Raw genomic sequence first — 10993 nt, 5'->3', positions numbered from 1 at the left:
GGAAACTGCCACTCAGGGCTGCCAGTAAAGCTCAACGTTCACGGTTCTTTTGGAGGAGCTGGGACTGAAAAGAAAGTTGCACCCTGATAAGTTTGACATGGTAAAGGGCTATCAGGGCTAGCAACCCGCCTTGGTAACACAGATCAGTCACCAAAAAGGTGCAGATCAAGCACAATTTGCTGCATGACATATCTTAACCTGCGCTACTTCAGGTTCATCAGTTCTCTTGTTTTTTATTTCACACTCGTTCTTCGTGTGTGTCTCTTAGCCTGTGTGTGAAGTGAGTGACTCATGTGCCTGAGCTGACAGTCGAACAAGTGTGAGCTTCTCCCTCAGAACCTGATGGACCGGCCATGTGGCTTTTGCTTAGCTCTGCCTGCCTGTAACCGCCTTTAGTTGATTCTTTTCCTTGCGCAGGACTGAAAGATGAGCCACGCTAACTCTGCTTTGATGACTGATTGCCTATGCTTGTGACATTTACTTCCTCTTGTACCTGAAAGGTGTTGAGGAACAGTGTGCAACAAACACGAGTGCAAGCTGTTTTGCAAGCCTCACAGTCAGGCAAGGCTATGGACATTACTTAACCTTTATTTAAATGTTCATTATTTACTGAAGTTACCTTCATGAAAGCTTCCCTTCGTTTCAGGAGGCTCATTTCAGTTTTCTGAGGAAATCTGCAGGGAGATTCTCCTTAGTCTTAGTAGGTCACATTTTCTTAGCATGTTCTGCTTCTCACCATCCCAAACACATTCAATAATGTAGAGGTCTAGATTCTGAGGGGGTCAGTCCCAGCTTCTGCAGTCTGTTTGCTTTTCTCAGTAAGAGCGTCTTTCTGAGAAGCCTTTCAGACCCACAATGTTGAGTCGTCCTCTCACAGTGGGAGAATGGACAGAAACAACGTTGCGAGTGGAGCTTAATTTTCTCCTCTCAGTCAAAGACAACAGCTTTAAACATGCCACAGAATGCATTTTTTCAGATTCAGAGTTTTATAAGCTTGTTTACAACCCTGTTATTTTGCCTCAAAATGAAACTCTGTAAAAAATGTACAACATTGCTTTGATTTGATGGTTTATGCCACTGCAACGGCTCACAGTAGCCACATAGCATAGGTTTGGTTTTAGCACTGAAACGAGAACATTGTGTTTTTTGAAATTATTCTCATGTCTTACCGGACGCTGCTGCTGTCCTCTCGGTGTCTAGTCAGTACAGGGTGCAGTTAGCTAGCTGAAGAAATTGTATTTGGGCATTTTAGGGTTAGCTGTCAGTCTAGTGTGGATGGTCATTTGCTTTGCCAGCTTCCCTTCCATATTTTTCCATAAGTTTTTCCATAAGTTAGCCCATTGTGTTTAGCCTTGAAATAGGTTAAACACTAGTGGACTGGGTGTCTTGAGATTTTGGAATTGGCCAGTTTTATAGTCCTGTTCTGTGTGTTTTGCTTTTAAAAATAGTACCCAACAGTTCAAGATACGTCAGTTCCATTTATCAAAATCTTATTATTAAACTATGCCAATATCAATACAGTTTCCCACACTAAGGCACCTTTCAGTGATGTAATTATAATGTGAGCAGTTTTGGTGGATTTCCAGGTCTTGCATGGTTGTTCCTTTGTATATTTTCTTTGATTTCCTCCTTCCTAAGGAAGTGGATTATCACACCCCTCGGTAATATCAGAACTCTTTTCCTAATGGCAGTTTTGATCAGAAGTTAAATAAAGAAAGCTGGTCTCTGATGTTTGCACAGTTTATAGATAGCATTTTCCTCACACAGTATATCACACCTATATGACTCACAATACAGTGGTAGTGTCTGCTTATTGCTTGTTGCTTCAGTAGAAGAACTAATATACCATGAGCTATGAGAATGTAGAATAGGGGTCATGATAATGGCCGGTAATAGCTTCTGTGTGTTCAGTTTTGTGAGTATAAGTACTTCGGAAAGAACCTGCGATTCTAAAAAGGTACCTAAAAAAAAACATGATCACTGATTTGCATGGATGTGTTTCACAAATGTAAGAGCAAAGACCCAATCTCCATGAGGAAGCCTGCTCTCTCAAAATGTTGATTTGCATTGGCTACAAACCCAAATGTCAAAATAGAACCGTTGTGAAGGCCTTAGCTGAAAAGATTAAGACGCAAGCCTGCATGCCAAAATCAGTGAAACTACTGTACACTTGCAGGAGGCCTCAAATATGTTTAACTGCCCAATTACTGTCCATTTAAAAATCTAAAACTTTAGGCCATTTGCTTTTGATTAATGAAGTAATATTTATATATATAAGAAGAAGAGTATTTTGGGTTTATAGGGCTAAGCCAATAGCATATGTTCATGTTGTCATGTTTTTACAATATCTGTTCTAAGACAATGGAAAACTACAACAGTAATTTTACAAAGTACTGGGCTCCGCCCTGTTCCAATGTAAGGAGCACAGTGTTAGCATGTCTTCTGTTCTGGTGTGCATAAATTATGATCTTAATGTATGCAGAGTCTCCCGCCTTATTAAGATGAGCAAAGCCAGGCGTCATGCCTCATTTGTTTCAGCCTTAATTACATTTATTACGACCCTTGATTAGTTGACCTATGCTAATGTAGGTCGTAAGAGGCTGTGGTGGAAAACGTGAAAGCATATCGCCGCTGTCAGGCACAAACCTTAATTCTCAGATTTCCTTTCTTTCTTTCTTTATTTTATATTTTGTTTAACGCTTTTATACAGCAAAGAAAATGTTACTGCCAATTAACACACCCATAGCACTAGCAATGCTAAAAGGAAGGACATAACATGTCCCCTCCAATACACACAAAGCCAGCCACCGTCTCTTTTCGAACTGCCGCCAATGCAGCATTGCCGGGCAGCCGACACACTCGGAGGAAAGCGCCGGGTACCCAGCTCCACCGCACCAGCTAAAAGATGCCTGTGCCTCTCAACATCGCTCCTAGAGTGATGAGGGGAGACAGCGTCATCTACCCACCTGGAGAGAGCACGGCCAATTGTGCTCCCTTGGACTCCGGCCCCTGATGGCAAAGCCGCATGGCTTCTGCATGGTTTCAAACAGCATGGCTTTGTAGCTGCATGGCTCCAGACTTGCAACCCCCAGGGGCCATGGTGGCAGCGCATTACACCCCTGAGCCACTCGGAGCCCCAGTTTTTGAGCTTTTGACATTATTTTGTCTCAAAATGTCATGATGGACCAATGGATCAATAGAAATGATCCAAATAAGATCATTTTACATTGACTTCCACTGAGCTTTAGGGTGTTTTTTCTATTTTTAGGAACATGTTTCTCAATTATTTGCCTTTAGAATTTGTTCCACCATGTTTACAATACAACCAAGGCATCAAGGCACGATTAGCGTTCACAGAGTAACCTGAAGACAAGAACTTTAAGCGTCCTCAAGCTTTCCTTTTACATTTTATCTTTGGAGAGTTTCTTTTTGCCACAGCTCTCAATCAAGATGTGCTTCGTTGAATCAAGCCCCCCACCCCCATCCCAACATGGTTTACATTAGGAGTCATTTGCAGGAACACTAATGGGAACAGAAACTCCAAACCGCTGTAACCACTCAGTAATGCCTTCAGATTAAATGGGCTTTGTCATGTGTCCATCAGCACACACCAGCTCGTGATAACTACAGTAGAACATTACAATGGCAGAACTGGCGCTATGCTCTGACATGCATTAAAGTATTTAGCCTATACCTGGCTGTAGGCGTGGGGGTGATGGGGGAGGCGGTGGTCAGGGAGAGCTGTTGCTGTTTTCTGGCCGACAAAAAGCTTAGAGGGGGGCCTGGTGGTGTGTGTGTGTGTGTGGGGGGGGGGGGGGGGGGGTGGTTTGTGGGTACAAGGAATTCAAATAAAAAGTAAAGGGAGGGGGTGAACATGTAAGTCCTGAAGAAAATGTGGAAGGAATTAATTTAAATTACAGACGTGGAGCGCGTTTGTGCCCACATTTGGGTTGGGGTGTAAACCGAGAGAGAGAAGGAGAAGAGGAGGAGCAGGGCTGGGAAAGAGGAGACATGGGAGCGTGGAGTGACTCCTCTTTTTGTTCCTTCTTGACTTATTCTGTGGGAATGTGGTGGCCTGGCTCCCTCTCTCTTGGGCCAGCCACCCAAACACCCCCTCCCTCTCTCCCTCCCTCACTAGCAAAATACTGCTAATTAGGCTATCGCGGCACTGCCGAGGCTTCTCTCCTGGTAGACAGCAGATGTCTGTGTTTCTGAGGGAACTGCATGCTCCTCCGGCCCAAGTCTGCCAACAAAACACCAGTCCTTTAAAATACCTCTTAAAGAAATAAAGAAACGCACTCCTCAGCTACTTTCGATGATCAGAATTCGTCCTGTTGGAAGTGCCTGTAGCTACTTGTAGCTGCATGAGGAACCAAATTTCAAAATGGTGGATGCATCAGACTTAATTAAAAGCATCTGGTCTCCACAGTCAGTGCGCAAGCAACCACTGTGGCCACCTAAACGGCCGCGCTCAAAATATGCTCTCTTTTGGTGAGTCGTTTTAGCCTGAAATGCCACCAGCGATGCAGCAATACGGCCTTTACATGTACAAATGTAATTGTGACTGTTAAAATAAGAATGGTAGTTATCCATATTTCTGCTAATCACAGTTCAGTTATGCATTTGTGACCTTTTGACAAATTACAGTGAGGATATTTTACAGTGTGGATATTTTGGAAATGTTTTATTTTTTGCTCATAAAATTTGAGATGAGTGCTAAGATATGACTAGTCAAAACTACACTTAAGGCATGTCATCCAGGCCATGTCATCCAGAGACCTGATAAAATGTCTAGCAAAAATTGCATAGTAATTTTTGTATTACAATCTGATTTGTGAAAATTACATATTTAGAATTTTTAAAATTTTACTAGTAAACGTTATTAGGCATTGTAAGCTTAAAGCTGCTATACTGTCTAGATTTTTTAAACACAGACTTTGGTATCCAATGTAATGTTAAGTGTCTAAATGGCATGATCATGGTTCATAATAATAACACATTAATAAAATGTAATATTTAATAATCTACTTTAAAAATCTACAGGATTTTCAAACAATTGTTCCCAAAGAATTTTACTGACCAGAGCGGTTTACTAATCCTTTATAGCCAGAGGCCACATGGTCAGTTCCCAGGGTTGTTATGCTAGTTGCCAATTGCTAATACTGTCTAATTTCCTCAACAGACTTGATTTGAGTGTGTGCATGGGGTGGGGTTGGAGGGTGGACTGTGAGCAGGATGGTCTATGAACCACCTGTCAGAGTTATTTTCCCATCAGATTCTGAGGATTAATGGAGATCTGCACCATAACAGAAGACAATCACAACAGCTTTCTCATATTTTGTTGCTGGCTCATCTTGTATTGTATCCATCATTACACACCAGCTCCTCCTACTTTCTGTTGCTTCTATTGAATCTGATTGGCCTAAAATTAAAGTTTTAGAAGAGCATTCAAACAGTCTGAAAACTAGAATTAAACAAATCAGGAGTAGGATGGGGTCGGTGCCATGTTTTTAACTGAAACCTTACCTCAACAACACACTGTGTAGATCCACTGATATGATCCATTTAGTGATTTGATATATGACCATATATACATATATATTATAAAGCATTGGGAATATATGTCAACATATACAGTCTTGCTTTTAGATGCTCATTTTAAGTGATATGCTTTAATTAAAAACATATAAGAACTTATTATACGTGTTATAAAAGAGCAAATATGAGATCCAGATACAAACTGATACTGGCATTAATGGGCTAAGCAATTAGTCTAATTATTTAAAATTAATATTTTTGGTTGCCAGTTTTTTTGTTCTCACTTGAAGGTGATTTGTTTGACTAATAATGACAAGCCCACACTGTATTATTCATTCTGCTTGTGTTGATATGCCACTTGTCAGTAGGCTTGCTAATCATCGCTCAAGTGACACCATTGCTAATTACATGACACACTTCCTTCATGTGTGAGGCAAAACCCATAATGCAAGGGGAACTGTGCTTTTCATTAACATTAGGAATCTAAATGGAGTCCCAGCCAGTTGCAGACAGTCATTGCACTGTTGCTGAAACTCTGTCAAGATGGCACTTGCTATTTTCAGAACTTTACAGGACCTTACACTCCTCTACAACTCAGCTCCATGCATGGCTGCCCTGTGTCTGCCACAACACTCTGCAGTTTGCAGTGTCAATGTGAGACATGTCTCTTAGTGCTGCATGTCCCTGCACGCATTCACAGAGAAGCAGGCGGAAAGGCAGCGTTTTACCATGCCTGTAGACTCTCTATTGCAGTCCCAAGAGTGGTGGAGGCCCTGAAACTGGCTTTGTAGTGGAAATGAAGGCAGCAATCTAGCAGCTATGACTGAGAATCGAGTGGAATCTAAGGAATAAAAATACATGTAGTCAAAACCTTTAAACTTCTTATTGTTTATATCACTCGAAAAACACTTGCTTCCATTTTTATTGTGTTAACATTTCACCAATACAAACAGCCCAAAAGGACTTGGAATACAATGTTGTTACATTAATGCTGTCACTGTCCTGCAATAATCTTGCATTTCCACCCTGTTTTTCACTTTTTGACATTATGTAAATCTGACAGTTTTTCTTTATATTGTGTCAACGTTTCATGATGAATGATCCAATTCAAATGTTCCAAAATGTTTCAAAAATCTTTTACATTGTATTCCGCTGGCCTACAAAGCCAAGAACGGACCAGCCTCTCCATACTTGATGGCAATGGACAAAAGTCGATCCGCACCAAGAGCCCTTCGAGCTTCAAGTACGGCTCGGCTCGACCCACCACACCTCAAAATCTTGAGCTTCCCCTGGGTGTCCGAACGGCCGAGTCGCTCGCTGTCTTCAAACCCAGACTGAAGACCCACCTCTTCAGAGAATACTTGGACGAATAGCAGAGTACTATGGTCACCTTATTGTCTTGTGCTTAGTAATGTCTAAAGCTTAGAGGTATCTTTTGAACTATTAGTCTATTCTAACTAGCTAAGGTTTTCTTGGGTAAATAGCAAAGCACTTTGTAAGTTGCTCTGGATAAGAGCATCTGCTAAATGCCTTAAATGTAAATGTAAATGTATTCCATTGAACGTTTATTTCAGGCCATTTTGTTGTTTTATTTTTCAAATCTTATAAACTTTTAATCAGTTTTCACACTCAAAACCAAAGGCTTCAAGGTTTCTTTAGTATAAGTCTATGGACCTCAATCACCAACATCTTCTAAGATAAGTATTTCCTGTAAATGGAGTTATGAAATATCTACAAGTTTGGGAGAAGGACCACACCCAAACTCCTACTCTCCGTTAGTATGCACTATAAAACTGCTTCTTTCCCCTTTCCTTCTCATGCTGAACATTCGCACCCCTCCACCGCCCCTGCTCCTTCCGATGGTCCAATTATACGCAACCGCTGCCTGGCAAGGGGGGCGTCTGGCTTTGGGTCCCATCAGCTTGAAGCCCCCCAGAACTCCAGCCCAAATTTCTTGAGTCCTCTTCCTTGCCTCAGCCAGCAAGCGTGGTCCGCACTTCGCAAATGTTTTCTTGAGAAAAGTTCTATCAAAAAGTCTATGTCAGATTGACTGGTCACAGCTATGCTCTTATAACTGTGGTTTCTATTGTCCTCATATATTTAACAAATCTCAAATAAGAAAATCAGAATTTCAAAATTGTGGGTTTTAAGAAAAAAAATGTCTTGTCTGAATGTTTGGTGAATGAGGCCCAGTCAAATCAAATCCTCATGTCACAGGAACTCAGGTGTAAAATTGGGTGAAACACATAGGTGCGTTGTTCTTCACAGTACAACATCGATAAAATATATAAAATATAAAAAATACAACACACAATACACTGTCACTGTCCACTTAAATGGACATGTCTAAAAACGGGAAAAATGGAGATACATGGTTTTCATTGGACAGCAGCGATGTACACATTAACGTAAACTATACATACTACTGCACTGTTCAAACATACAAGCTACAATGAATGTATGTTGATGAATGTACAGATGTGACACATTACTACTTACATATAGACACATATGGACACACAAGGGTGATGGTCTTTGGGGTGCTGTATGACTGGGCTGTTCCCAGTTGTGCAGTGCAGGCTGCAGAGTAAGTTCATGTGGGTGAAGGTGTGAGTACTTTCCCAATATAGTTCCACAATAGTGCTGACTGAGGTGAGCTGTGTGTGTGTGTGATGGACAAGGACGTGATGGAGTGAGGTGTCTCTCTATAGAACCATAACAACACAATCATTTGAATGCTTAAATTGTCTGTTGCCCTGTTACAGCTCTCTTCTGTCTGACGTAAAAAAACACCTTGGATCCGGTTCTTTGAAGAAGAACCTTTGAAAGTGATTCCAAGGGCATTGCAAGGGTTCCACTGTTGTTATGGGTCAAAGAACCTATTTCTTTCTGTGAAATCTGCAAAAACTCTTCTGCATTTAAATCAGTTTGTTGCAATGTTTTCACAAATACCACATATTTGTTATATTTAAGGTCAAAATGAAGAAACGCCTGCTCATCTGGGCAGCTTAAACAAATGCTGGCCCTGCTTTGAAATTCTCCGAATTGCAGGTATTGTTCGGCTGTTGAATGTTCTTCTGTGGTGTTGCTAATGAGCACAGATAACCCCACACTGATAACCATCAGAAAATCCCCTGCTATGCTGCGCTATGACAACTAGGGCCTGGACCAGGCAGTCTTTACGGAATTAGCTTATGTAAGACCTTCATCTTTGCTTGGTGATGTTTGTGTTTAGCTATTATGGAGTCAGATGAACATGAAGAGCTGTCAAAGAGGTGGTGGCGGTGGTGGGGAGGGGGTGCTTAGAGAGAGAACAGAGAGAGAGAGTGCAGAGGTGCCTGGAGGCAGCCAGCATTTATGGTTCAGCTAAAGGTAAAACTCATTACTTGGCCTGCCGTCACTAACCAGCTGTCCTGCATGGCTAAGGAAAAGGCCTCAGGGCTGATAGACTCTCCGCTGATAGCACCAGCTCAGAGAGACAGAGAGCAACACGCCAGGATTTAAGGCACCCTGCGCGCACTGGCTTTTACTTTTAGCTAGTCAAGCCATAAATGACCCCACTCTTCGACCAGACTAAGTTCCGAGATAAATCTCCAGTCATGAGTGTTTGGCATAAACAAAGTTTGGATGAAACTCACAGAATCCTCCTGTGTACTGCAGACCTTACCACATTCATAAAGACTCGCTAAAATTAGCAGTTACATGAGAGGAAGTCCATCTCTGCTCAGTCTTTAAAGGAAACAAATAGGGTAAACAGCAGCATAAGATGCTGTCTAGTATAGTAATCATGTAATGTCTGAAAGCTTGAATGAGTTTCTCAGACAATAAGTGTTTCCAGTCTAGGGTGAATCACAGCCCAACCACACTCATTTCCTGCATGTGTTTATCTAGAAAAAAAGAGGGGGAGATGCAAGCTGTCCAGACTTGTTTGTAACACGCAAGATACAGAGACAGAGGAAGAAGAAGAAGACGACGAAGAAGAAGAAGAAGAAGAAGAAGAAGAAGAGCGAGGAATGATTGGAGAGCCTCGCATATCCAAATCACCTTTCTTGTGGCGGAGATGACAAGAACAATAGAAGAGTCAAAGCAAAACGGATTGTGGCATGGATTGAGCCTGGATGGGCGCGATCTCAGTTAGACATTGGGTTTTTCGGTTGGCATTTCTGAATAACAGTGAAATGCAGTGGAGCTGACTGTATGCAAATGCAACACAGCTGCATACACATAAAAATGGGGTTATCTAATTCAGCTGTGGGGAAATGAGGCATATAGCAAGCAGGCAGCGTTCAGTCAGGATTTTACTCATGACCTTTGACTTACTTCTATATTTAAGGCATTTAGCAGACGCTCTTATCCAGAGCGACTTACAAAAGTGCTCCAGTGTTCACTCAGAACATACCCTTAGCTAGTTTGTACAGACTAGGATCCAAAAGATCCCTCTAAGCGTAGATACTACTAAATACAAAAGTCAGAGACCATGATGCTCAACATACACTGCACTTCTGCCAAGTACTCTTGGAAGAGGTGGGTCTTCAGTCTGCGTTTGAAGACAGCGAGCGTTGGACTCCACCACATCGGTGCAGGACAGAAAACGCCTGGATGCTTGACTTTCGTGGATCTTAAAGGATGGCAACGTCTTTCGACCACATCTTGAGAATTCCAGTGAACAGCCACCAAATGCAAATTCAACATTTGGAATCAACTCGTTTCAGATCAGATCAGATCTTTTATCTTCTTAATTTGTCATGGAACAGTGCGGGAACAGGCCACCCAAGGCTATGAAATTGCTTACAAGTTAAGGGTGTAGAAATGGCTGTAATTAAAAGACTTAAAAGCAGTATTTTATGTAAAACCCCTTGAAGTAAAGCTTAAAGCTTAAAGGCTATCATTGTATCTTGATTTCTTCACTGTAAATCATTTGAAGTGGTGTATTGTGGCAAAATTACAAAAAATGATGTCACTGTATGAATACTAATAGCGCTAACTGTTTTCTTTGCTTGGATTATATTTGAATAGCTTAATGTGCTACCTCAAATTTACACCATCTTCTTCATATGAATGTAACAATGAATGTTACAATGAAACAAAACGTTGAAATGCACTCTGTCTTTTTACCCTCTCAGAGTAAATGAGCAAGCCCGACTTGCTGGAAGACTGACTGCCTGGTGGCAGCTGGTCAGCCCTCTACCTGCGTCAGACCAGCTGCCACCAGTCCGACCTCCAGGCTCCCCACCACCTATGCCAGACCTGCTGCAAACCCTCCTACCACTGCTACCTGCCGAATGACCATGTTAAAACCTATGTGGACTCTTAACTATCTGCCACTATTAATATCACCACTATTAACCATCATTACTCTCATTACTCTGACCATCACTGCCATGACTATATTAACACTACACTACACCATGATTATTATATTATGATTAAGCTTGCAGATGTTGCACATCTGAGC

The sequence above is a fragment of the Salminus brasiliensis genome, chromosome 7 (genome assembly GCF_030463535.1).
Source record: "Salminus brasiliensis chromosome 7, fSalBra1.hap2, whole genome shotgun sequence".
Taxonomy (NCBI): domain Eukaryota; kingdom Metazoa; phylum Chordata; class Actinopteri; order Characiformes; family Bryconidae; genus Salminus; species Salminus brasiliensis.
The sequence above is the reverse complement of the archived record's forward strand: the minus strand, read 5'-3'. Positions refer to the sequence as shown.